The sequence below is a fragment of the Mustela erminea genome, chromosome 18 (assembly GCF_009829155.1).
Source record: "Mustela erminea isolate mMusErm1 chromosome 18, mMusErm1.Pri, whole genome shotgun sequence".
NCBI classification, from domain to species: Eukaryota; Metazoa; Chordata; class Mammalia; order Carnivora; family Mustelidae; genus Mustela; species Mustela erminea.
In genome coordinates this window covers 14,770,134-14,795,830 of record NC_045631.1, presented here as the reverse complement: position 1 = coordinate 14,795,830, position 25,697 = coordinate 14,770,134, and the positions used below count along the sequence as shown (strand labels likewise).

The window sequence follows — 25,697 nt, the reverse complement described above, 5'->3', positions numbered from 1 at the left end:
CTTGGTAGCTCAGTGGGTTAAAGTACCTGATTTCAGCTCAGGTCATGATCTATGTTCCTGGGATCCTGTCCCACATGGTGCTGTCTGCTCAGCAGGAAGCCTGCTTCCCCTTCTATCTTCCTACCTCTTTTCCTACTTGTGATCTCTGTCTGTCAAATAAATAAATAAAATCTTAAAAAAAGAATATAGGTATATCTACAGAGATAGAGATATCTTTATTGTTTCATGAAATTCTATGTTAAGGCCAGATACGGAATAATTCATAAAATGATAGCAAGGGAGAAAAAAGATTTCTAGGCATCTGGAGTTAGAATAAAAATAGAAAGAAAATTTTCTGTACTGGGAAATATTTTAAGTAAAGAATCTGGATCAAAATTATACATAGCTTCTTCTTTCTAAATGAGAGAATTGATTCTTAGCCCCACAAATTCCATAGTGAGCTCATATGAGTTCCACATAAAGGATTCCAGCATAAAGAAAGCAGTACAGTATAGTGAGATATAAATTAGTTTGTGTTGCTTACACTTTTAGTTACATATCTTGTTATTTATTAACTACACAGGGATTATAATAGTTACCTATCTTGTTATTTATTAACTACACAGGGATTATACTAGTTACCTAGCCCAATACACAACCAACACAAATAGAACTAAAAATTACCTTATATATCTGTGTTCAAGGCCCAGTATAGAGTAAATGAGAGGAAATGAGAAGGTAATCTTATCCCATCCTTCCTTATAAACGACTTCTGTCTTCAATATCTTGTTTGAAAAACTACTGTGTTGGTAGGACACTGACTGTTCCTTACATTCTAATACCTGTGATTGTGAGACACAAGTTACATTAAGTTGCAATTTACCTTTCTCTGTTGTCTATTATTATTGTTGTTGCTATTCTTTTCATTCTTCTAATTTTTATTTAACAATAGTAACAACAATAAAAAAACATCTAGTAAGTGGTATCCATAAATTGGCACAGTAGACACTAAAAATGAGTTAACTAATTTATATATGGTCTCATGAATCCAATAGAAGAGGTGAGACAGATGACCAAACAGATGAAATATGAGACAATATATCATGTCTACACTGGAGATAAGCAAAATGTTAACGGGACTCCAAGCAGTAGAGATTATATGCTATCGGAGGAGGGGAACATATGGGAAAGAAGAATGAAATCTATTTTCAAGGTGGATTTGACTCGGGCTTCAGCATTTAGGTAGAATTTTAGCAGGTAAATGTGGGACATAAGTAAGAAAAAGATTGTAAGTGAAAGATAGGATGCAGTTCCAATAGGAGAAGGAGGAGGTAAGACCGAAAAGGCAGGCTATATGCCTGTATTAGTTGTTTTGGGCTGCCATAACAAAATACCACAGATGGAGTAACTTAAACAAGCACTTATTTTTTAATAGTTCTAAACTCTAGAAATCCAAGATCAAGGTAATCATTAGGGTTGGTGCCTAGTGAGACTTCTCTTCCTGGTTTGTTTAAGGCTACCTCCTTGCTGTGTCCATGCACATGTGGAGAGGGAGAAAGCTCTGGTGATTCTATCTCTTCTTGTAAGGGTACCTCCCCTATAGTATTCAGGTCCCAATATTCTAATACCATTTAACCTCAATTACCTCCTTTAAGGCTTTATTTCTAAATACAGTTACATGGGCTTAGGGCTTCAACATAGGGATTTCAAATATGAACAGTTCAGTCCGTAACAATTCCCAAAGTGGAAAATTGTCAATGTAGACTGAGAATTAGGACTTAATTCAGTTATAATTTGGGAGCCATTGACACAAAAACCTGGATTAGAAGAGTGACAGCTAAAGCTTCACTCTAGGTCTGGTGCTAAACATGACATAGCCCATTATTAAATTCACAAGTAATGGTCATACAAATATCTTTAAAGTTTCATTTGATACCAAGGAGTAAATGAACCCTAAAAAAATCTTCATTGTGTTTATAAAATATCAATATACATAAACCAAAATTACAAAAACTCAGCCACTCTTTCCAGTTAAAACATTCAGTACTGTTAGATCTTTTCAAGTATAAATCTGAATGGTAGCTCAGTATGTTTGTATAGAATCAGTCTCTATAAAATATTTGATCCCAAATTATCCATGTGAAGTAGAGGTATGTTTTGTTTTATAATTATTATGAAAATGTGGGTATCAATAAAAAAAAATCAGACTTTCTGTCTTTGCTGGATTATTACAATTTTAGTTATTTCTTTTACTGCTTTATGAATTATTAAAAGCTTTTGTCATTTCATTCATGTTTGGTTAAAAAATTAGACATGATTTATGGAGATTTAAAATAAGGCAACAGGAAGTAGAAAGCCAAAAACACAATCTCATTAATTCACAACTTAAGAATTCTACTACCAAAAGGGAAAAATAGTTTGGGATTTCTTTCTCATAATTTTCAATATTGTCTACATAATCTGAACTCATCACATAATTAAATATTCTCTGGTTTTATTTTTGTCAGCTCAGTGCTTATGGTTCTTAACTCTTTTTAATTGGGTATGTTTTCCTGTCTGTTAGAATAGACAAGTTATTAAAACAGGTTTTAGTCTGTTTTATTACAATTTATTAAAGAAGATGCCAAAGTAATTAATACTAGCCATAAGTTAAGAAAAAAACTAAAAAATAATGTTTCTTTAGTTTGTAATTTCATACTAAATGTTGGGATGTAATAAAAGTTATTTTGTCATGTGTGATAAGAACACGTCAGATTTCTGAGTAAAACATGGCAGTTGCAAGAGTCATTTAACTCTTGGGTAAGGGGACAACATAATGCTTGCTTACCTTGGTTTGTCAATTTTAGTTGACTTCCAAAAGTCAATATCACATTTAGTAGAAAGAACATCTCATTTGAATAAAAATGTGAAAATGTTCACAGGTGGTTGTGAAAATATATAGTTGTAGCATCTTTTTTTTTTTAAGGAAGAACCAGCTTATTAATGACAGCCTTAATTACAACCACTCTCAAGTGTATAAAAAAAAAGGGTGATTAATTGACATTTAGAACTCACTTGGACTTCCTGATTAGCCTATCAGTGGATGTGCCAAAGGAGAGCATCTTGCCTGATTCTGAATCAGCTGGTCAGATGGAATTCACTGGAGAATGAGGTAATAAAAAGAGACAGGAGTGCCAACCGCAGGGCTCAAGTCTTCTCCATGTTGCAATGACACTACAGAATGACAACTGCGTGGGGGCAGAGATGACACAGAATCATCTTACAGCCAGGATATGGCATGAACATCTCTAACTGTACAGGGACACAAAAACACACATGCAGTCATACACACACTCACACTCCAGAGGCAATTTTCAAAGAATCTTTGTCTTTCCTCTGAGCAGATTCATCAGCCCCCATGATGCAACATGGGACTGACACAGAAAACCTTGCTAAGTTTCCATAAAGCCTGCTCGCTGGATGCCCAGTTTTGTGTTGGCAAGTGTGTCATCACCGCAAAACACACCTGTGGTTTTTCCAGCATTTCACAGGCTATGATCTGCTCTCCAGGAGAGGGACCTCCTGGCTGAAACCAGCTGGTTTCAAATCAGAGGGTAAAATTCATCTCTCCCCAGGCTGGTGGGGACAGGTGCATGGAAGCACCTGAAAGTGGTTTCCCACTTTGGGTCACAGAACACTTGCCCCATCAATGCACTGCCTTCCAAAGTATTTGTGCTTTGTTACCATCCTGATGGTTAGTCTGCACTATGAGACCAGAAGGAGCTCTGTCCATGCACTGTTTCTTTTAATAAAAGCCAACTGAAACCAGAATAAGAAGAAAAACATTGATATTTCTGATTGTGTCAACACTGTTTCAGAATTAGGTGCGATTCCATTCAAAGAGAAGGGGCGGGGGAGCTGCAGACGGGGCCCTGAAGACTGATAGGGTAAAGGTATCATGGAGTCCACAGAAGCACTTGCAATAGCCCAGCTGGTGGGACCCTCCCTGGCCACAGAGAACAGGCCACACCGTTCAAGCTGGTGAACTTATGAAATAAATGCTGACCAAATAACATTTATAAATGTTTGTAGGAAAGATGGCAGGAAAAGGAGCTGGTAGAGTCAGATTCACAGATCATGCAGGGAGAGTACACACACACAAAAAATTAATATTTGAGCTGATTAAGAAATCACTTTAAGAGAAACTGCATCCTAGCTTTCACTTTTGGGAGACAAAAACAAAAACACACAAAAAAGTAGAACAAAACAAAAAAGCAAACAAAACAGCAGAATATTCCAGTTTCCAAAGAATCCAACAACTAATTTGGTGAGATGGAGAGAGGGCTATTAGTTAATGTCTCTAGAATAACCTCATTTTCTCCTTAAATTTCATAGAAAATACAGCTCAGGCCTCCTGACAACAACAATCTGTCCTGTTAAAATTCAGCATCATTGAGTGTTCCAAAGCCCTTACTTCATACACACGAAACACACAAGTCCCCTTAAAAGAGACACTCCAGGAGGGACCAGGTGTGCCCACCCTCACGACTTGTTGAAGGTGATCACAACATCTGAACCAAAGACAAGCTGTTTTCTTCTTGGGATGATAGTTTTAACAGGTCCCTGAATTGTATAGTGAAGTGATGCCAAAAAACAAAAACCAAAACACCAAAACAAAACAAAAACTCTACAGCCCTACCAGGTTAGGGGTTGAGTTTTAGAAAAGATGCACTTCTTTAGGCCATGGACCAGAAAGTCCCTTCAAGTTCTGATGAAGAGCAAAAACTGCCTGTCCCAGCCCTTTGATCACTGAAGGAGAGAACAAGACTGAGTGTTCCACAAATTCAATACAGCTGGGTCCCTCACCCTCCCTTTTTTTCTTTTTTGGTAAGTATCCAACCATCCATAAATTCTTAGATACAGTAGAAATGCATGGCACAGTGACTTTCATACTGGTTATCTTTTTAATTTGGTCAGAGAACAGCATTTCCCAGTTCTACTCGCCCCAAACCAAGTTCTCCGCAGTTCCATCCCATGGGATTGTAGCGTGGATGTGGCAGGGCACGCTGGAGGGTCATGAAGGCTGGGTCTGTCTAGTGTCATAAGTGAGGCAGGGCTCTACCAGCTGGTCCTGGCAGCTTCGATATCGCTAACCAAATTCTGAACCAGGCAGATCCCCAAAATCTGTAGCAATGCAGTGCCTATGAAAATACCAGCCACGATGGTTAAATTGTCCTGCAACCACTTCTCAAACTGGGGCACACAGCCTTTCATGTAGATTGCAATCTGCTGGTCAACTTCTGTTTTTTTCCTGGCATCATAGCCACACTGAGCATTGATAACAACTTCCGGGGGTCTTTAGTGCAGCAGGAGAATGTCATGCCGCAACGCTCTTGACTTGCATAGGAATCTGTACAATTGAAGTAAATATTTAGGTTCCAATAATCAGCTCCAAAAGCCCCAGAGCACTGCCAGAACTTCAGAAGGAACGTGTTTTCTCATAGGGTTCCAATGCACCCTGCGAATCCCAAAATGAACATCACTCCTCCCACCAGGAGGAAGATCCAGACTGGGTCAAAGCTGTGGAGATTGGTGATGGAAGAGATATTAGACAGAACTACATTTTCATTCCATGCCCACAGCCCAGTTCCAAGAAATGCTACTCCCCAAAACCAAAATACGACGTTGAAGCCAAATATGAAGTATTTGATGCAACAACTGACTTCAGGACCTTTGTAGTGCTTCCCGGACATCCTCTGGGTTCATGAAGACACTTGCCCAGGCAGCCCGAGTTTGGAGCCCCGAGGGAAGCAGGGGATAGGGGATGAAGCTCCAGGTGGCACCCCGGTGGCCTGAGCTGAGAGCCGCGCGGGGACCGACAGGTGTAGAGCCGCTCCCGCACCTCTAGTCCCCTGCATGTCGAGGCCGCTGGAGCCAGGATGGCCGTGAGCTGGCAGAGAAGCCACGCTGCAAGCCCCGAGCCTCGCAGAAGGCCCAGAGCCCAAGGCGAGATCTTACGGTGGTCCTCTGGGTGATATTTCCATCCTTCGGCCTCCGAGATTCCGGCAAATGTAGCCTGGGCAGATGCTGGTGAAAATGCTACTCCCTAGCCCGCCCATTGGCTCCCCCGCCTATACTTGTAGCATCTTGTAATCTGACCAGTAACAAACAGAAACAACTGGTGAGAAGGCATGCATTAAAAACTTAGGGAAGGTTATATTTTTTAAAGTTAAGCTATCTCTTTATGTCCTCTGTTTTTCTACCTTTTATATGCTTACATAGCAAGGAAAAGCTGCTGCTGATTCTTTATTAGGTAGAACAGAACCTCTTATGATGGTGTCCGTGATCAAAGGAGTGAGACTGATACAAAGTGAAGGTCAAGCAAAGCTTTATTTCATGCCAGCACCGAGAATCAAACTGACTGGCGGAGGCATCTCTTACAGAGAAAGGGACCCCCCCACCCCCCAACCCCCTGCCCCCCCCCCCCCACCCTGCAGCTTCACAGACTAGCTTTTATAGAGCAAAGGCCATGTGTTTGAGCCTGGCCAATGAGATTGTCTCCATTTGGCCTGACTAGTCCTTACATTCTGGGCTCTGTTATCTCCACCTGACCTGACCTGTCCTTGTATTTAGGCTCTGTTATCAGGGACTGGTCAACCATATTTTGCTGGTTTCCCAGACTTGCTTTTAAGTAAGTTCCTCTGAGGGGGGGCAGGGTCATTTTAAGTTTTACTGCACAAACAACAAAATGGCTGTTTAACCGAGATGGAGTCACTCTGGCTAAGTAAGCCTCTACACTTATATGGGAATATAAGTTTGCCCAGGTTGAACTATATCAAAAAAGTGATGAGAATTTGCCTAGAGTCCTGAGAAGTAACTTGATTTTGTTTTGTTTTGTGTTCTAGCCTTGATCTGGAGAGGGGGGTTGATTCATAGGGAGAAGAGGGATGGCACAGAAACTGAATAGGAAAATACTGATAAATCAGCCAGTTGAAGAAAAAGTAGAAAGGATTAGGCACTGTTTTGCCATTTCAGTCACTATGACCACTAAACTCATCTGATTGCAATTTTCTGCTCTTTCCTTCTTTATCTCAAACTTGCAAATGAGAAAACTAAGGCTCAAAGAAACTAAGTGATTATATTGAGGTTATTAAGCTTCCCCATAGTAGAAATATGCTTTTCATTGCATTTTGCTAAGCAATATGTAATCTGACATTATAGTGAACATATGACCAAAGAAATTATTCTCATTAAAAAGACAGTTCTATCATGGAATATTTTCACTCTTAAAAATGTCTCACTTATTTTGCTATGTGATTTTAGAACCTCTCATTTTCCCTGAGTATATACGTAGGTTCTTTATATAGCTTATAAAGCCTTCTATGTCTACATCCTTCCTGTTGAACTCCACAATAAACCTGATGGGCAGAAAGAGCATCTCTTAATCTGTATTAAATAAATGTGCCTATACCAAATAATACATACTATTTTTAGTCAAGAATTTAAGATAGATTTACTAGAGTATTTTGATTCTATACAATTTTTGCCATTGGTGCTGAATTCAGAAACTAATATTTTTAAAGATGTCTTCCCATTGTAATCTTTAAAATGGTAAAGAAATAAAGGCCTAAGTGGAAATATAGCATTTCTCTGAACCAGAAATACAACTTGAAAAATGGAGTGGACTTCTGCCAGGATAAAATGAAAGGGGGGCAGTGGGAGTCTCTGAAATAGAATCCAAAGAATTCTATGATTTCTTACTATTGCTTTGACTAACTTTAATTCCCATCAACCAAAGACCACCAGGTACACAGCTGTTGTCAAAAGTTATGACTTAATGCAGCAAAAGAGTCTACACACCATGGGACTTTGTAGAGTACCACAAAAGAAAGAGGATGAAGTCAGGGAAAGAGAACTTCTGGACTTTTAGGTGCTGGAGTCAAGGGATGACCTTGGGAAGCACTGGTCAGATGGTGTCAATGCAAGGGTTGCTGGAACTGTCAGAGGTCTCTGTCTTTAGGATTTGTGAGCCCATGTAGAATCACTGTTGGTCAGCTTGGGTGTACTCTGATCTAAACCACACAGGTCTAAGTAAACTCGTGTTAAAAGAACGAGTTTAGATAATGGGTGATAAACATGATTTCTCTGGCACTTTCTATCTATTTTATGATTCAGGATATACTTTTAAGTTGTGGTTTGTGTTTCAGTTTTCACTGCCACTAGGTCAGCAAGTTTTTCCCTTTCTCACTCCTGACAAAATTTATCATTGAGGGTAAGTCATTTAAATTCCCTTTAGTCAATCAGTGCTTTCCTTTGTATAGTAGAAATCTTGCAGTTGACATTCAACAAACTCCTTCTACTTCTAAGTCTGAAATACTGAAGCCCAGACACTCACTCTTAAACATCTATCTTTAAGCATAAAGAAGGAGCTGAACTTTGTATCAGGTAAGCTTTATCCATCATCATCTCAAATTCCACATTGGAAAAACTATGGAAATATGATTTTAAGTATAAAAAACAGAAAATTCCAAATCCTTATATCCCAAATGCTCACTAAATATGTGAAAATAAATTGAAGTACAAAATTATGGGTGCTTTCATACTCTATGAATTTAATAGTAAGTGCACTCTTGTTAAGTAAAAAAAATATATATCATTATAATGAAACTGTTGACTCCAAATGAATATTCATCACCTTTGTCAGAGATCAGAAGAATCAAGGCAACCACAGATGAAATTGAAAACACACAGGTGCATTGTTTTAGTAGTTACTTGTTTTAGTCTGCTCAGGTTGCCATAAGAAAATACCATATAGCCTGGGCAGCTTAAACAGGAGAAATTTATTTTCTCACAGTTCTGATGACTCCAAGTTCAAGATCAAGGTGCCAGCAGCATTAAGTTTCTAGTGGGAACTCACTTGCTGGTTTGCGCATGGCCACCTTCTCTGCCAATGCCTACAAGCATAGGTATCTCTCCTCTTCTTAAAAGGACACCATCCCTGCTGAATTTGGACCCCACTCATGGTTTTATTTAACCTTTAGCACATTGTCACTGGCCCTGTCTCCAAGTTCAGTCAGTCACTCTGGGCCTAAAGACTTCAGCTTAGAATTGAGGCACAATTCAGTTGAGCACTAGTAAACCCCAAATAAATAATTTGCCTTCAGCAAAATACTATAATCTCTATTAAGAATATAAATGTTTTGTTATTTTTACCTCATGAAAAAATAAATCTACATAAGATGGAGTGATTTCCATTGCCTTCTTATGGCAACCCTTTTTCTTTCCATTGAAAAGAGGTCCCCTATGAGGGCAGTGAAAAATCCCTTGAACTGGACTGGAAAAATCTGCCACTTCTCTGTGTCAATCCCACCTCTGAACTCTTCAGAGATTATCTTGGTAGGATGCCTGATGGGGTTGGCTTTGAGTGATCTGACCTTCAGCACTTACTTAAACATGGACATAAAAAGGATCCGCTTCCAGCAGTTTAAACTGAAGTGAAGCAAACTACCAAGATTAAAAAAAAAAAAAGACTAACTTTAAAAGCAATTTTACTCAAAATTTTCAGTTTTTTTTTAGAACTTATTATAGCCTAATTTAAATGAACAGATTTCTAGATCATTCACTATCAATTGGTTAATTATTGACCAGAAAGTTTCCTGGTTTTCCTCCTATTTCAAAAATGTAAAGGCTCCCTTATGAGAAGATGTAAATGGCTAACTTATTTTCCAAAACCATTATTTCATTTATTTTATTCAATTCAGTTGGACTTATTTTCAATGAGCTTTGAAAAAAAGTTTCTAGTTCACTGCTGGTGTATGCAGTTGTATTTCTTTTATTAAACAATGTAATTTATGATGTGGCATCATTAATTTGATTTTTAGCTCCTTATCACATCATAAATAGGAATTCTCTGAATACTGATCTATTATCCTTCCACCTGACCCAAAATAGGTAAAAACAAAATAAAACAAACAAAAAAACATAAATCCCATTGCTATAAAGAGGGTATATTTTACCGTTTTTTTTTTCTTCCTTGTAAGTGGAATGACACACGTTGTTTTAGCAAACACATCTTTTATTCATTCATCCCTTTCCTTTTCCTGAGTACAACACTCTCTCCCCCTCTCCCTTAGGTAAGTCAATACTAAAAACTCAGTGTGTATTCATATGTATTTTTCTCCTTTTATAGACTATGACACTATGTAGATATGTATCAATGTATGTCCTCATACACACATATATGGAGTGGGGTTTCTTTGTTTGTTTTTATTTTGTTTTTCATTACCTTGAACAACTCTATAATAGTTATCTTTAGAGGCACCTGAGTGGCTCCGTTGGCTAATCAGGTGCCGTTGGTTAATCAGGTCATGATCCCAGGGTCCTGGAATCAAGCCCCTCACTGGTCTCCCCGCTAAGCAGGGGAGCCATCTGCCTGTGGCTCTGTGTACCTGTGCGCGCTCTCTCTCTCTCTCTCTCTCACTCTGTCAAATAAATAAATAAAAATAAAATCTTTTTTTAAAGTTATCTTTATATATAAATTCTTACACATTGGTACATTTGGTTCTACAGGAAAGCTTTCTAGGAAAGGAATTAGTATTTTTTTTTTCTTAGTAGATATTTCATATTCTCATTTTACAGATTAATAATATTGAGGCTTTTTAGAACAGAAGGCTGAACTCGGTTAAATAACATTACATTTCAACCTGCAATCTAAGACTACCCTTTCACCTCATGTCCATATCAACATGAAATCTGGAGCATTTAAACTTTCTCTCTGGTTAAATCATTATATTGATTTCTAGTTCCCTAGTAATTAGTCAATTTCCTTTTTCCCCAGGGTGTTAGTCATTTGGATTTGCACTTGGTACATTGTGTATTCATATCTTTGCCCATTTTTAGACTCTGTGTTTTGTCTTTTTTCCTGACAATTTGTAAGAACTTTTTGTGTATTACTGAAATGAACTCATGGCTTCCTATTTGCATTTTCATTTTTTCCACATATATCATATCTATCTTGCTTGGTATATCTTTTCTGCATACAGATGGTTTAAATTTCATTTAATAAATTCTGAGTTTCTAGATACTCTAGGTGTCTAGCATTGCACATGAGCTATCTAGATTCTCTTGTACTATTGCCAGAAAACAATCAGTGTTTTAATTCAACTGGTGTTAATTTTTGTAAATAGTGTAAGACAGACAGGGATCCCTTTTTCATTCCTCCTAGATCAATGCATTGCTGTTTCAGCACTGAATATGAAATTTTGCTAGTCTTTTCTCATTGAATGCCTCTACCACAATTGTTGTGTTAACTTTATTATTTTGACAAGGTATCCAGAGTCTGATGCTTATCGGACTGAGCTACCCAAGTGTCCCTCAATTCCTTTATACATAACAACTGATTCTCTTCCTCTATTAACTTGCTTTGTCAAATGTGAGAAAGAGCAAAAAATATGTAGAAAGTCTTTGATTTTTCTTCATTATCCCTTCCATGCATTTCTGCCTTTTAATGTCAATTTCTCCTCTTTGCTTCCTGAGAACCTTCTTTCTACTTCTTCCCACCCTCTATTGGTATCACTTCAGCCTCCTGTCAAGCCCACCTTTCTTTATTCCTCTCAAATTAGTCATGTCCTAATGCCCTTCTACATGTTTTCCTATCATGAGATAGGTTGATATATAATTTTTATACTGTTTCAATGTTTATAGTGATCCCAAAAAGTAGTTACATTGTTACTGAAGAGGCTATATGACCTGTCCATGAACCATGCCAAAAAGTGGCAAAGCCTATATTCAAGCACAGACAGTCTGATCATAAATTTCATGTGTTTTTTGTGCTGTCCTTTATTTGTAAATGACTGTTTTGTTTGATTGACTAATCTGAGTTAGGGTGACAGTGATTAAGAATCAGTAGATAATTTTCCAAAGTTTATCTTGTCAGATGGTTTTTCTGCATCAATTGAGAGGACCATGTGGTTCTTCTCTTATTGATTTGTTCTATCCCATTGATTGATTAGCAAATGTTGAACCACCCTTGCAACCCATGGATAAATCCCACCTGGTCACAGTGGATAATTTTTTTAATGTACTGTTGGATCCTATTAGCGAGGATTTTGTTGAGAATCTTGGCATCCATGTTCATCAGGGATATTGGTTTGAAATTCTCCTTTTTGGTGGGGTCTTTGCCTGGTTTGGGGATCAAGGTAATGCTGGCTTCATGAAAAGAGTCTGGAAGTTTTCCTTCTGCTTCATTTTTTTTTTTTTTGAAACAGCTTCAGGAGAATAGGTATTATTTCTTCTTTGAAAGTTTGTTAGAATTCACCAGAGAACACATCAGGTCCCAGGCTCTTGTTTTTGGGGAGGTTTTCAATCACTGCTTCAGTCTCGTTGCTAGATATTGGTCTATTCAGGTTGTCAAATTCTTCCTGATTCAGTTTTGGAAGTTTATAGTTACCAGGAATGCATCCGTTTCTTCTAGGTTGCTTAATTTATTGGCATATAACTGTTGATAATAATTTCTGATGATTGTTTCTATTTCCTTGCTGCTAGTTGTGATCTCTTCCTTTCATTCATTATTTTATTAATTTGGGTCCTCTCTCTTTTCTTTTGGATTAGTTTGTCCAATGGTTTATCAATCTTATTGATTCTTTCAAAAATCAATAAGATTTTAGCTTCTAGTTTTGTTGATGAATTCTACTGTAACTCTAGTTACTATCTTATTGATCTCTACTCTAATCTTGATTATTTCCCTTCTTGTGTGTGTGGTTGGCTTAATTTGTTGTTGATTCTCCAGTTCTTTAAGGTACAAAGTTTAGCTGATTTGATTCACCATTTAATAGAATTATTTGATCACAGAAATGAGTCTGTATATGTGTGTGTGTATGTACATGTGTAAAGCAATTACTTTACCTCTCAGGAAATACTTTTATTTCAGGATATACTTTTAAGTTATTAAAAAAATCATATTACAAAATGAGGCAAATGGGTTTAAATGTAGAAATATTTCACATGCCATAAGAGAGTGACTAAGAAACTAGAGTAAAATCTAGATGTTGGAATTATTATTTATAGGAAAATAATGAATCATCAATATATATTATTCACCAGGGCCACCTAGGGTACACAGAATGTGACTGGACATCTCAGATGTACACTTACTTTACAGTTCTAAATACTTAAATACTAGATACTACATTTCTTTTACATAGAATAGCATGCACTCTTTATGGCAAGGCATCATGAACATGTGCATTTGTATTAGAATCTCCATATATAGCAAATAAAAACACAAGAGTACACAGTTATGTATACTTCTCAGATAAAGGACAAATGTTATTTTTAGTATAAGCATGTGCCATGCAATACTTGGGATACGTGTATACTCACAATTATCCATTTTTATCTGAATTCAATTTTAACTAGGTATCATGTACTTTATCTGGCAACTATTTTTATATATCTAACACAATACTCAAATCAGTATTCATATTGATGTTCAAAACAACAACAACTTCTAACAGCTACATAGGATTATCCCATTGCATTAACTTTTTTTTATGTTGTGATAGAACCCATATAACATAAAGTTTACTGTCTGAACCATTTTTAGGTGTGCAGTTCAGCAGCGTTAATTGCATTCCATTGTGCCACCAATCTCCAGAGCTCTTTTCATCTTGCAAAACAGAAATTCTATACCCATTGAAGAACCTGTCATTTCCCCCTCACTGCGGCCCATCAATCACCATTCTACTTTCTTTCTTTTTGAATTTAACTACTTTAGGTACCTCTTATAAGTAGAAACATGAAGTATTGGTTTTTTTGTTTTTGTTTTTGTTTCTCAGTGACTGTCTTATTTCACTAAACATAGCATCTTTAAGGTTTACACATGTAGCAGGTGTCAGAATTCTCTACCCTTTTAACGGCTGAATAGTATTCTACTTTTAGTTGTCTATTCACCTGTATATAGCTATTTGTATTGCTTTTACTTTTTTTGGTTATTATAAATAATGCTTCCGAGTTGGTGTCTTGGTCCCTTTGAGCTACGGTAACAAAACTCCACTGACGGGGTAGCTTATAAACAATAGAAATACAATTTTCACAGTTTGGAGGCATGGTTGGGTGACAGCTCTCTTACAAGATGCAGATTTCTCATTGTGTCCTTCCATGGTAGAAGGGGCTGGGGAGCTCTGTGGGATCTTTCTTATAAAAGCACTAATCCTATTCATGAATGTTCTACCCTCAACCTATTTACCTGCCAAAGGCCTCACCTCCTAACACCACCACACTGGGCATTAAAATTCTAACATTTAAATATTAGGAGATCATAATAATTTTTTTTTTATATTTAATTTATTTTTTATTTATTTTTTTTTATTTCCAGCATAACAGTATTCATTATTTTTGCATCACACCCCGTGCTCCATGCAATCCGTGCCCTCTATAATACCCACCACCTGGTACCCCAACCTCCCACCCCCCGTCCCTTCAAAACCCTCAGATTGTTTTTCAGAGTCCATAGTCTCTCATGGTTCACCTCCCCTTCCAATTTCCCCCAACTCCCTTCTCCACTCTAAGTCCCCATGTCCTCCATGCTATTTGTTATGCTCCACAAATAAGTGAAACCATATGATAATTGACTCTCTCTGCTTGACTTATTTCACTCAGCATAATCTCTTCCAGTCCCGTCCATGTTGCTACAAAAGTTGGGTATTCATCCTTTCTGATGGAGGCATAATACTCTATCCCCAGGGGTACAGGTCTGTGAATCACCAGGTTTACACACTTCATAGCACTCACCAAAGCACATACCCTCCCCAATGTCCATAATCCCACCCCCTTCTCCCAAACCCCCTCCCCCAGCAACCCTCAGTTTGTTTTGTGAGATTAAAAGTCACTTATGGTTTGTCTCCCTCCCAATCCCATCTTGTTTCCTTTATTCTTCTCCTACCCACTTAAGCCCCCATGTTGCATCACCACTTCCTCATATCAGGGAGATCATATGATAGTTGTCTTTCTCTGCTTGACTTATTTCGCTAAGCATGATACGCTCTAGTTCCATCCATGTTGTCGCAAATGGCAAGATTTCATTTCTTTTGATGGCTGCATAGTATTCCATTGTGTATATATACCACATCTTCTTGATCCATTCATCTGTTGATGGACATCTAGGTTCTTTCCATAGTTTGGCTATTGTGGACATTGCTGCTATAAACATTCGGGTGCACGTGCCCCTTTGGATCACTACGTTTGTATCCTTAGGGTAAATACCCAATAGTGCAATTGCTGGGTCATAGGGCAGTTCTATTTTCAACATTTTGAGGAACCTCCATGCTGTTTTCCAGAGTGGCTGCACCAGCTTGCATTCCCACCAACAGTGTAGGAGGGTTCCCCTTTCTCCGCATCCTCGCCAGCATCTGTCATTTCCTGACTTGTTTATTTTAGCCATTCTGACTGGTGTGAGGTGATATCTCATTGTGGTTTTGATTTGTATTTCCCTGATGCCGAGTGATATGGAGCACTTTTTCATGTGTCTGTTGGCCATCTGGATGTCTTCTTTGCAGAAATGTCTGTTCATGTCCTCTGCCCATTTCTTGATTGGATTATTTGTTCTTTGGGTGTTGAGTTTGCTAAGTTCTTTATAGATTCTGGACACTAGTCCTTTATCTGATATGTCATTTGCAAATATCTTCTCCCATTCTGTCAGTTGTCTTTTGATTTTGTTAACCGTTTCCTTTGCTGTGCAAAAGCTTTTGATCTTGATGAAATCCCAATAGTTCATTTTTGCCCTTGCTTCCCTTGCCTTTTGCGTTGTTCCTAGGAAGATGTTGCTGCGGTTGAGGTCAAAGAGGTTGCTGCCTGTGTTCTCCTCAAGGATTTTGATGGATTCCTTTCGCACATTGAGGTCCTTCATCCATTTTGAGTCTATTTTTGTGTGTGGTGTAAGGAAATGGTCCAATTTCATTTTTCTGCATGTGGCTGTCCAATTTTCCCAGCACCATTTATTGAAGAGGCTGTCTTTTTTCCATTGGACATTCTTTCCTGCTTTGTCGAAGATTAGTTGACCATAGCGTTGAGGGTCTATTTCTGGGCTCTCTATTCTGTTCCATTGATCTATGTGTCTGTTTTTGTGCCAGTACCATGCTGTCTTGATGACGACAGCTTTGTAATAGAGCTTGAAGTCCGGAATTGTGATGCCACCAACATTGGCTTTCTTTTTCAATATCCCTTTGGCTATTCGAGGTCTTTTCTGGTTCCATATAAATTTTAGCATTATTTGTTCCATTTCTTTGAAAAAGATGGATGGTACTTTGATAGGAATTGCATTAAATGTGTAGATTGCTTTAGGTAGCATAGACATTTTCACAATATTTATTCTTCCAATCCAGGAGCATGGAACATTTTTCCATTTCTTTGTGTCTTCCTCAGTTTCTTTCATGAGTACTTTTAGTTTTCTGAGTATAGATTCTGTGTCTCTTTGGTTAGGTTTATTCCTAGGTATCTTATGGTTTTGGGTGCAATTGTAAATGGGATTGACTCCTTAATTTCTCTTTCTTCTGTCTTGCTGTTGGTGTAGAGAAATGCAACTGATTTCTGTGCATTGATTTTATATCCTGACACTTTACTGAATTCCTGTATAAGTTCTAGCAGTTTTGGAGTGGAGTCTTTTGGGTTTTCCACATATAGTATCATATCATCTGCGAAGAGTGATAATTTGACTTCTTCTTTGCCGATTTGGATGCCTTTAATTTCCTTTTGTTGTCTGATTGCTGAGGCTAAGACCTCTAGTACTATGTTGAATAGCAGTGGTGATAATGGACATCCCTGCCGTGTTCCTGACCTTAGCGGAAAAGCTTTCAGTTTTTCTCCATTGAGAATGATATTTGCGGTGGGTTTTTCATAGATGGCTTTGATGATATTGAGGTATGTGCCCTCTATCCCTACACTTTGAAGAGTTTTGATCAGGAAGGGATGCTGTACTTTGTCAAATGCTTTTTCAGCATCTATTGAGAGTATCATAAGGTTCTTGTTCTTTCTTTTATTGATGTGTTGTATCACATTGACTGATTTGCGGATGTTGAACCAACCTTGCAGCCCTGGAATAAATCCCACTTGGTCGTGGTGAATAATCTTTTTAATGTACTGTTGAATCCTATTGGCTAGTATTTTGTTGAGTATTTTCGCATCTGGGTTCATCAAGGATATCGGTCTATAGCTCTCTTTTTTGGTGGGATCCTTGTCTGGTTTTGGGATCAAGGTGATGCTGGCCTCATAAAATGAGTTTGGAAGTTTTCCTTCCATTTCTATTTTTTGGAACAGTTTCAGGAGAATAGGAATTCGTTCTTCTTTAAATGTTTGGTAGAATTCCCCCGGGAAGCCGTCTGGACCTGGGCTTTTGTTTGTTTGGAGATTTTTAATGACTGTTTCAATCTCCTTACTGGTTATGGGTCTGTTCAGGCTTTCTATTTCTTCCTGGTTCAGTTGTGATAGTTTATATGTTTCTAGGAATGCATCCATTTCTTCCAGATTGTCAAATTTATTGGCGTAGAGTTGCTCATAGTATGTTCTTATAATAGTTTGTATTTCTTTGGTGTTAGTTGTGATCTCTCCTCTTTCATTCATGATTTTATTTATTTGGGTCCTTTCTCTTTTCTTTTTGATAACTCTGGCCAGGGGTTTATCAATTTTATTAATTCTTTCAAAGAACCAGCTCCTAGTTTCATTGATTTGTTCTATTGTTTTTTTGGTTTCTATTTCATTGATTTCTGCTCTGATCTTTATGATTTCTCTCCTCCTGCTGGGCTTAGGGTTTCTTTCTTGTTCTTTCTCCAGCTCCTTTAGGTGTAGGGTTAGGTTGTGTACCTGAGACCTTTCTTGTTTCTTGAGAAAGGCTTGTACCGCTATATATTTTCCTCTCAGGACTGCCTTTGTTGTGTCCCACAGATTTTGAACCATTGTATTTTCATTATCATTTGTTTCCATGATTTTTTTCAATTCTTCTTTAATTTCCCGGTTGACCCATTCATTCTTTAGAAGGATGCTGTTTAGTCTCCATGTATTTGGGTTCTTTCCAAACTTCCTTTTGTGGTTGAGTTCTAGCTTTAGAGCATTGTGGTCTGAAAATATGCAGGGAATGATCCCAATCTTTTGATACCAGTTGAGTCCTGATTTAGGACCGAGGATGTGATCTATTCTGGAGAATGTTCCATGTGCACTAGAGAAGAATGTGTATTCTGTTGCTTTGGGATGAAATATTCTGAATATATCTGTGATGTCCATCTGGTCCAGTGTGTCGTTTAAGGCCTTTATTTCCTTGCTGATCTTTTGCTTGGATGATCTGTCCATTTCAGTGAGGGGAGTGTTAAAGTCCCCTACTATTATTGTATTATTGTTGATGTGTTTCTTTGATTTTGTTATTAATTGGTTTATATAGTTGGCTGCTCACACGTTGGGGGCATAGATATTTAAAATTGTTAAATCTTCTTGTTGGACAGACCCTTTGAGTATGATATAGTGTCCTTCCTCATCTCTTATTATAGTCTTTGGCTTAAAATCTAATTGATCTGATATAAGGATTGCCACTCCTGCTTTCTTCTGATGTCCATTAGCATGGTAAATTCTTTTCCACCCCCTCACTTTAAATCTGGAGGTGTCTTCGGGCTTAAAATGAGTTTCTTGGAGGCAACATATAGATGGGTTTTGTTTTTTTATCCATTCTGATAGCCTGTGTCTTTTGACAGGGGCATTTAGCCCATTAACATTCAGGGTAACTATTGAGAGATATGAATTTAGTGCCATTGTATTGCCTGTAAGGTGACTGTTACTGTATATGGTCTCTGTTCCTTTCTGATCTACCACTTGTAGGCTCTCTCTTTGCTTAGAGGACCCCTTTCAAGATTTCCTGTAGAGCTGGTTTGGTATTTGCAAATTCTTTCAGTTTTTGTTTGTCCTGGAAGCTTTTAATCTCTCCTTCTATTTTCAATGATAGCCTAGCTGGATATAGTATTCTTGGCTGCATGTTTTTCTCGTTTAGTGCTCTGAAAATATCATGCCAGCTCTTTCTGGCCTGCCAGGTCTCTGTGGATAAGTCAGCTGCCAATCTAATATTTTTACCATTGTATGTTACAGACTTCTTTTCCCAGGCTGCTTTCAGGATTTTCTCTTTGTCACTGAGACTTGTAAATTTTACTATTAGGTGACGGGGTGTGGGCCTATTCTTATTGATTTTGAGGGGCGTTCTCTGAACCTCCTGAATTTTGATGCTCGTTCCCTTTGCCATATTGGGGAAATTCTCCCCAATAATTCTCTCCAGTATACCTTCTGCTCCCCTCTCTCTTTCTTCTTCTTCTGGAATCCCAATTATTCTAATGTTGTTTCGTCTTATGGTGTCACTTATCTCTCGAATTCTCCCCTCGTGGTCCAGTAGCTGTTTGTCCCTCTTTTGCTCAGCTTCTTTATTCTCTGTCATTTGGTCTTCTTTATCACTAATTCTTTCTTCTGCCTCATTTATCCTAGCAGTGAGAGCCTCCATTTTTGATTGCACCTCATTAATAACTTTTTTGATTTCAACTTGGTTAGATTTTAGTTCTTTTATTTCTCCAGAAAGGGCTTTTATATCTCTCGAGAGGGTTTCTCTAATATCTTCCATGCCTTTTTCGAGCCCGGCTAGAACCTTGAGAATTGTCATTCTGAACTCTAGATCTGACATATTACCAATGTCTGTATTGATTAGGTCTCTAGCCTTCGGTACTGCCTCTTGTTCTTTTTTTTGTGTTGAATTTTTCCGTCTTGTCATTTTGTCCAGATAAGAGTATATGAAGGGGCAAGTAAAATACTAAAAGGGTGGCAACAACCCCAGGAAAAATGCTTTAACCAAATTAGAAGAGATCCAAAATCATGAGGCGGGAGAAAGGGGATAAAAAGAGGTTCAAAAAGGAAGAAAGAAAAAAAAAGAAAAAAGAAAAAGAAAAGAAAAGAAAAGAAAAGGATTAAAAAAAAGAAAACACCTTTCAGAAAGTGGTTGTTTTTCTGTTTCCAGAATTGCTGTTCTTCTTCTCTTTGATCTGCCGATGGATTTTCAGGTGTTTGCAATCTTTAGATAACCTATGTAGCTGATCTCCGGCTAGCTGAAGCAGTCTCAGACTGCTACTTCTCCGCCATCTTCCCAACTTCATTATTTTTAAGATTGTCTTTGCTATCCTTGTTCTCTTGAGATTCCATATGAATTTTAGGATAGCCATTTTTATTTATGTAAAAAAAATGCATTGGGATTTTCATAGAGATCACATAAGTCTACTTTTTGATGGATAGTTATTCTGTTCTTACTCCAATACAGTTCTTAGTATTTAGAGTCATTTCTAATTTTATTAGCTTGGATATTATCTCTCAATGGGAGGTAATGTTAAAGTTGCTAGCCGGCAGCAAAAAGCAGCACTTCTGAGATAGGATAACATAAAGAGAAAAACAAAAACCTTAATTTACAAGTATCAAAACTTAAAAAAGTGGAGATATATATATATATATCTCCACTTTTAAGTGTATATATATATATATATATGTGTGTGTGTGTGTGTGTGTGTATGTGTGTGCGTATATATATGTATCTATATATCTATATGTGTGTGTGTGTGTGTGTGTGTGTGTGTGTGTGTGTTTTGGTGTCCTCTGGCTGCCATAACAAAATACCATAGGCTACAGGTCTTAAATAGCAGAAATATATTTTCTCATACTTCTAGAAATTAGAAGTTCAAAATCAAGGAATCTACAGGGTTGGTTATAGATGAGGTCTCTTACTGATTTTCAGATAGCTGCCTTCTTCTGTGTCCTCCCATGACCTTGCTTCTGTGCTTGATGAGAGGGTGCTGTTCTCTGATGTCTGTTCCTCTTGTTATAAGGGCACCAGTTCTTTTGGTTTTGAGTTCCACTCTTATGACCTAATTCAACTTTCATTACCTTCTGAAGTCCTTATCTCAGTATACAGTCACAGTAGGATAAGCCTTACCTATGAATTTTGGGGTGGGAATGATCAGTCCATAATAACATAGATTAAAAAATAAAGAACATGAAAGTTATGCTACTAAAGGATATTGGCAGCCTCTCATTGAAATGGCCACCTCTGCTGTTGGGGACAGTTTTAGCAAAGCATCCAAGGAATGATGGATAATATTTTATTTTATCTAGTGTGTGAAAAACAATCTTGTGTGAATGAAAAGACCAGCCTCCCTCACTAAGTGGCTTTTTTCCCCCCAATTTTTATTTTATTTTATTTTATTTTTTAGTGTACCAAAATTCATTGTTTATGCACCACACCCAGTGCTCCATGCAATACGTGCCCTCCACAATACCCACCATCATGCTCACCCACCAACCCCCCCAAACCCCCCTGTTTGTTCCTCAGAGTCCACAGTCTCTCATGGTTCATTCATCTCCACCTCCAATTTCTCCCAACTCACTTCTCTTCTCTGTCTCCCAATGTCCTCTGTGTTATTCCTTATGATTCACAAGTAAGTGAAACCATATGATACTTGAATATCTCTGCTTGACATATTTCATTCAGCATAATCTTTTCCAGTCCTATCCATGTTGATACAAAAGTCGGTATTCATCCTTTCTGAAAGAGGCATAATACCCCATTGTATATATGAGCCATATCTTCTTTATCCATTTGTCCATTGAAGGACATCTTACTCCTTTCCACAATTTGGTGACTGTGGCCATTGCTGCTATGCAATGGGTATAAAAGAAAGGTACATATGCCCTCTCTTTTCACTGCATCTCTATCTTTGAAGTAAGAACCCAGTAGTACAATTGCAGGGTCACAGGGAAGCCCTGTTTTTAATTTCTTAAGGATTCTCCACACTGTTTTTTCCAAAGTGGCTGCACCAACTTGCATTCCCACCAATAGTGTAAGAGGGTTCCTCTTTCTCCATTTATTCTCCAAAACTTCTTGTTTACTGTCTTGTTAATTTTGACCATCCTAACTGGTGAAAGGTTGTATTTCAATATGGTTTTGATTTGAATCTCCCTGATGGCCAATGATGATGAACATTTTTTCATGTGTCTGTTAGACATTGGAGAAATGTCTGTTCATGTCTTCTGCCCATTTCTTGGCATGATTATCTGTTTTGTGTGTGTTGAGTTTGAGGAGTTCTTTATAGATCTTGGATATCAGCCCTTTGTCTGTAGTGTCATTTGCAAATTCATTTCCTATTCTGTGTGTTGTTTCTTTGTTTTGTTTACTGTTCCCTTTGGTGTGCAGAAGCTTTTGATCTTGATGAAGTCCCAAAACTTCATTTTCGCTTTTGTTTCCTTTACCTTTGCAGACTATCTTGAAAGAAGTTGCTGTGGCCAATGTCAAAGAGGTTACTGCCCGTGTTCTCCTCTAGGATTTTGATAGATTCCTGCCTCATGTTGAGGTCTTTCATCCATTTAGAGTTTCTTTATGTGTATGGTGTAAGATAATGGTCAGGTTTCATTATTCTACACATAGCTGACTAATTTTCTCAGCACAAGTTTATTGAAGAGACTGTCTTTTTTCCAATGTATATTTTTTTCCTGCTTTGTCGAAGATTATTTGACCACAGAGTTGAGGGTCCATATCTGGACTCTCTACTCTGTTCCACTGGTCTATATATCTGTTTTAGTGCCAGTACCATCTTGTCTTAGTGATCACAGCTTTGTAGTAAAGCTTGAGATCAGGCAACATGATGCCCCCAGTTTTGCTTTACTTTTTCAACATTTCCTTAGCAATTCGGGGTCTCTTCTGGTTCCATATGAATTTTAGGATTGTTTGTTCTAGCTCTTCAAAAAATGCTGGTGGAGTTTTGATCAGGATGGCACTGAAAGTATAGAAGGCTATAGGCAGTATGGATATTTTAACAATGTTTATTCTTCCAATCCATGAGCATGGAAGGCTCTTCCATCTTTTTGTGCCCTCTTCAATTTGTTTCATGAGTGTTCTGTAGTTCTTCGAGTACAGATCCTTTATCTCTTTGGTTAGGTTTATTCCCAGGTATCTTATGGTTCTTGGTGCTAGAGTAAATTGAATTGATTCTCTAATTTCCCTTTTTATTTTTTCATTGTTAGTGTATACGAAAGGAACTGATTTCTGTACGTTGATTTTGTATCTTGCCACATTATGGTATTGTGGTATGAGTTCTAGTAGATTGAGGGAAGAATCTTTTGGGTTTTCCATAAAAAGTGTCACGTCATCTGCAAAGAGAGAATTTGATTTCTTATTTGCCCACTTGAATACCTTTTATTTCTTTTTGTTGTCTCGTTGCTGTTGCTAGGACTTCTAGTACTATGTTGAACAACAGTGGCAAGAGTGGACATCCTTGTCATTTTCCTGATTTCAAAGGGAAGGCTGTCAGCCTTTTCCCTTTGAGAATGACATTCACTGTGGGTTTTTCGTAGAGTTTATGAAATTGAAGAATGTTCTTTCTATGCCTATACTTTGAATTGTTTTAATCAGGAAAGGATGCTTTATCATGTCAAATGCTTTTTCTGCATCAATTGAGAGGACCATGTAGTTATTCTCTCTTCTCTTATTGATTTGTTCTATCGCATTGATTGATTTGCAAATATTGAACCACCCTTTCATCCCATGGATAAATCCCACCTGGTCATGGTGGATAATATTTTTATATAATATTGGATACCATTAGCTAAGATCTTGTTGAGAATCTTGGCATCCATATTCATCAGGGATATTGGTCTAAAATTCTCCTTTTTGATGGGGTCTTTGCCTGGATTGGGGGTTAGGGTAATGCTGGCTTCATCAAAAGAGTCTGGAAGCTTTCCTTCTGTTTCTATCTTTTAAAACATCTTTAGGAGAACATTTCTTTCTTCTTTGATTGTTGGGTAAAATTCTCCAGGGAATCTGTCAGCTCCTGGGCTCTTGTTTTTTGGAAGGTTTTTGTTCACTCCTTCAATCTCGTTACTAGATATAGGTCTATGCAGTTTCTCAAGTTCTTCCTGATTCAGTTTTGGAGGTTTATAGGTTTCCAGGAATGCATCCATGTATTCTAGGTTGCTTAACTTATTGGCATATTACTGTTGATGATAATTTCTGGTGATTGTTTCTATTTCCTTGGTGTTAGTCATAATCTCTTCCTTTCATTTATAATTTTATTAATTAGGGTCCTCTCTCTTTTCTTTTGGATTAGTTTGGTCAATGGTTTATTGAGCATATTTAGTCTTTCAAAAAACCAGCTTCTAGTTTTGTTGATGTGTTCTACAATATCCCTAGTTTCTATTTCATTGATCTCTGCTCTAATCTTGATCATTTCCCTTCTTGTATGTGGAGTTGGCTTAATTTGTTATTGTTTATTTCATTCTTTAAGGTGTAAAGAGAGCTTGTGTATTCCAGTTTTTCTTTCTTTCCTTCTTCTTCTTTTATTTTTAGGGATGCTTGGTTGGCTATATTTCCCCCGTAGGACTGCCTTAGCTGTATCCCATAGGTTTTGGACCAAAGAGTCTTCATTCTCATTTGTTTCCATGAATTGTTTAAGTTATTCTTTGATTTCCTAGTTAATCCCAACATTCTTAAGCAAGGTGGTCTTTAGCTTCAAAGTGTTTGAATTCCTTCCAAACTTTTTCTTGTGGTTGAGTTCCAGTTTCAAAGCATTGTGGTCTGAGAATATGTAGAGAATAATCTCAATCTTTTGGTATTGGTTGAACCCTGATTTGTGACACAGTATGTGATCTTTTTGTTTGTCCGTTTTTTACCTTTGGGGCCCATTCTGGCTGGGTCTTCTCTCTCTCTCTCTCTCTCTCTCTCTCTCTCTTTTTTGTCTCTCTCTTTCTCTCTGTGTCTCTTTTTTTTTCTTTTCTCTTTCTTTTTGGTGGTGACTTCCAACTGCTCAGAAGTGTTCTAGGGTGTCCCTTGCCTGGATTGTGGTTGATATATTCAGCTACACATCCCTTTAACCATCTCTCACCAAAACAACTAGGAAGAGGAACACCCAACAGAGGACAAATACAGAGACTGTGCCCTCTCCATCAGAGCTACTGGATATGGACATAAACAGTATGTGGGAAAGGGAATTCAGGGTAACAATTATCCAGGCATTAGCTAGTTTGGGAAAAAAAAACCCACTAGTGAAAACATGGGATCAATTAGGGCAGAAGTGAAAGCCTCCTGGGAAGAAGTTAAAAATGCTACCAATGAGAGCCAATCTAATCTAAATAACAGCTAGGGTAACCAAGGCAGAAGATATAATTAGTGATCTAGAGGACAAAGTGATAGAGAAAAAGGATTAGGAGGAGGTCTGGAACAAACTGCTTAGAAGCCATGAAAACAGAATTAGGGAAATAAATGGCATCATGAAACGTTCCAATGTCAGAATTATTGGGATCCCTGAGGGGGAAGAGAAATAAAGAAGACTAGAAGATATAGTTAAACAAATTCTCCATGAAAATTTTCCCAATTTGGGGAATGGAACCAGAGTTTATGTCCTAGAGATAGAAAGATCAGACCCCAAGATGAATGAATCTAGAAAGTCCTTGAGGCACTTGATAGCAAGACTGATGAATCCTAATTTTAGACAAGAGCTTTTGAGAACAGCTAGGGGAAGAGATTCCTTACACACAGAGTAAGTCCATCAGAATATTGTCAGACCTGTCCACAGAAACCTGGCAAGCCAGAAAGAGCTGGCTACACATACTCAGGACACTAAATTAGAAGAACATGTAGCCAAGAATACTTGATCCAGCAAGGTTGACATTCAAAATGGATGGAGAGATAA

At 37.8% G+C, this 25,697-nt stretch overlaps 1 long non-coding RNA gene and 1 pseudogene across 1 annotated transcript; both read right to left on the bottom strand.

The window, feature by feature from the left end:
* Positions 1-24,949, bottom strand: LOC116577777. Its single transcript, XR_004280612.1, has 3 exons — positions 24,939-24,949; positions 19,700-19,710; positions 1-112 (listed from the first exon to the last, which is right to left on the bottom strand). It is a non-coding gene; the product is annotated as an uncharacterized LOC116577777 (long non-coding RNA).
* On the bottom strand, positions 5,077-5,735 carry LOC116577776 (annotated as a pseudogene).
* Positions 24,950-25,697: the final 748 nt, after the last annotated feature.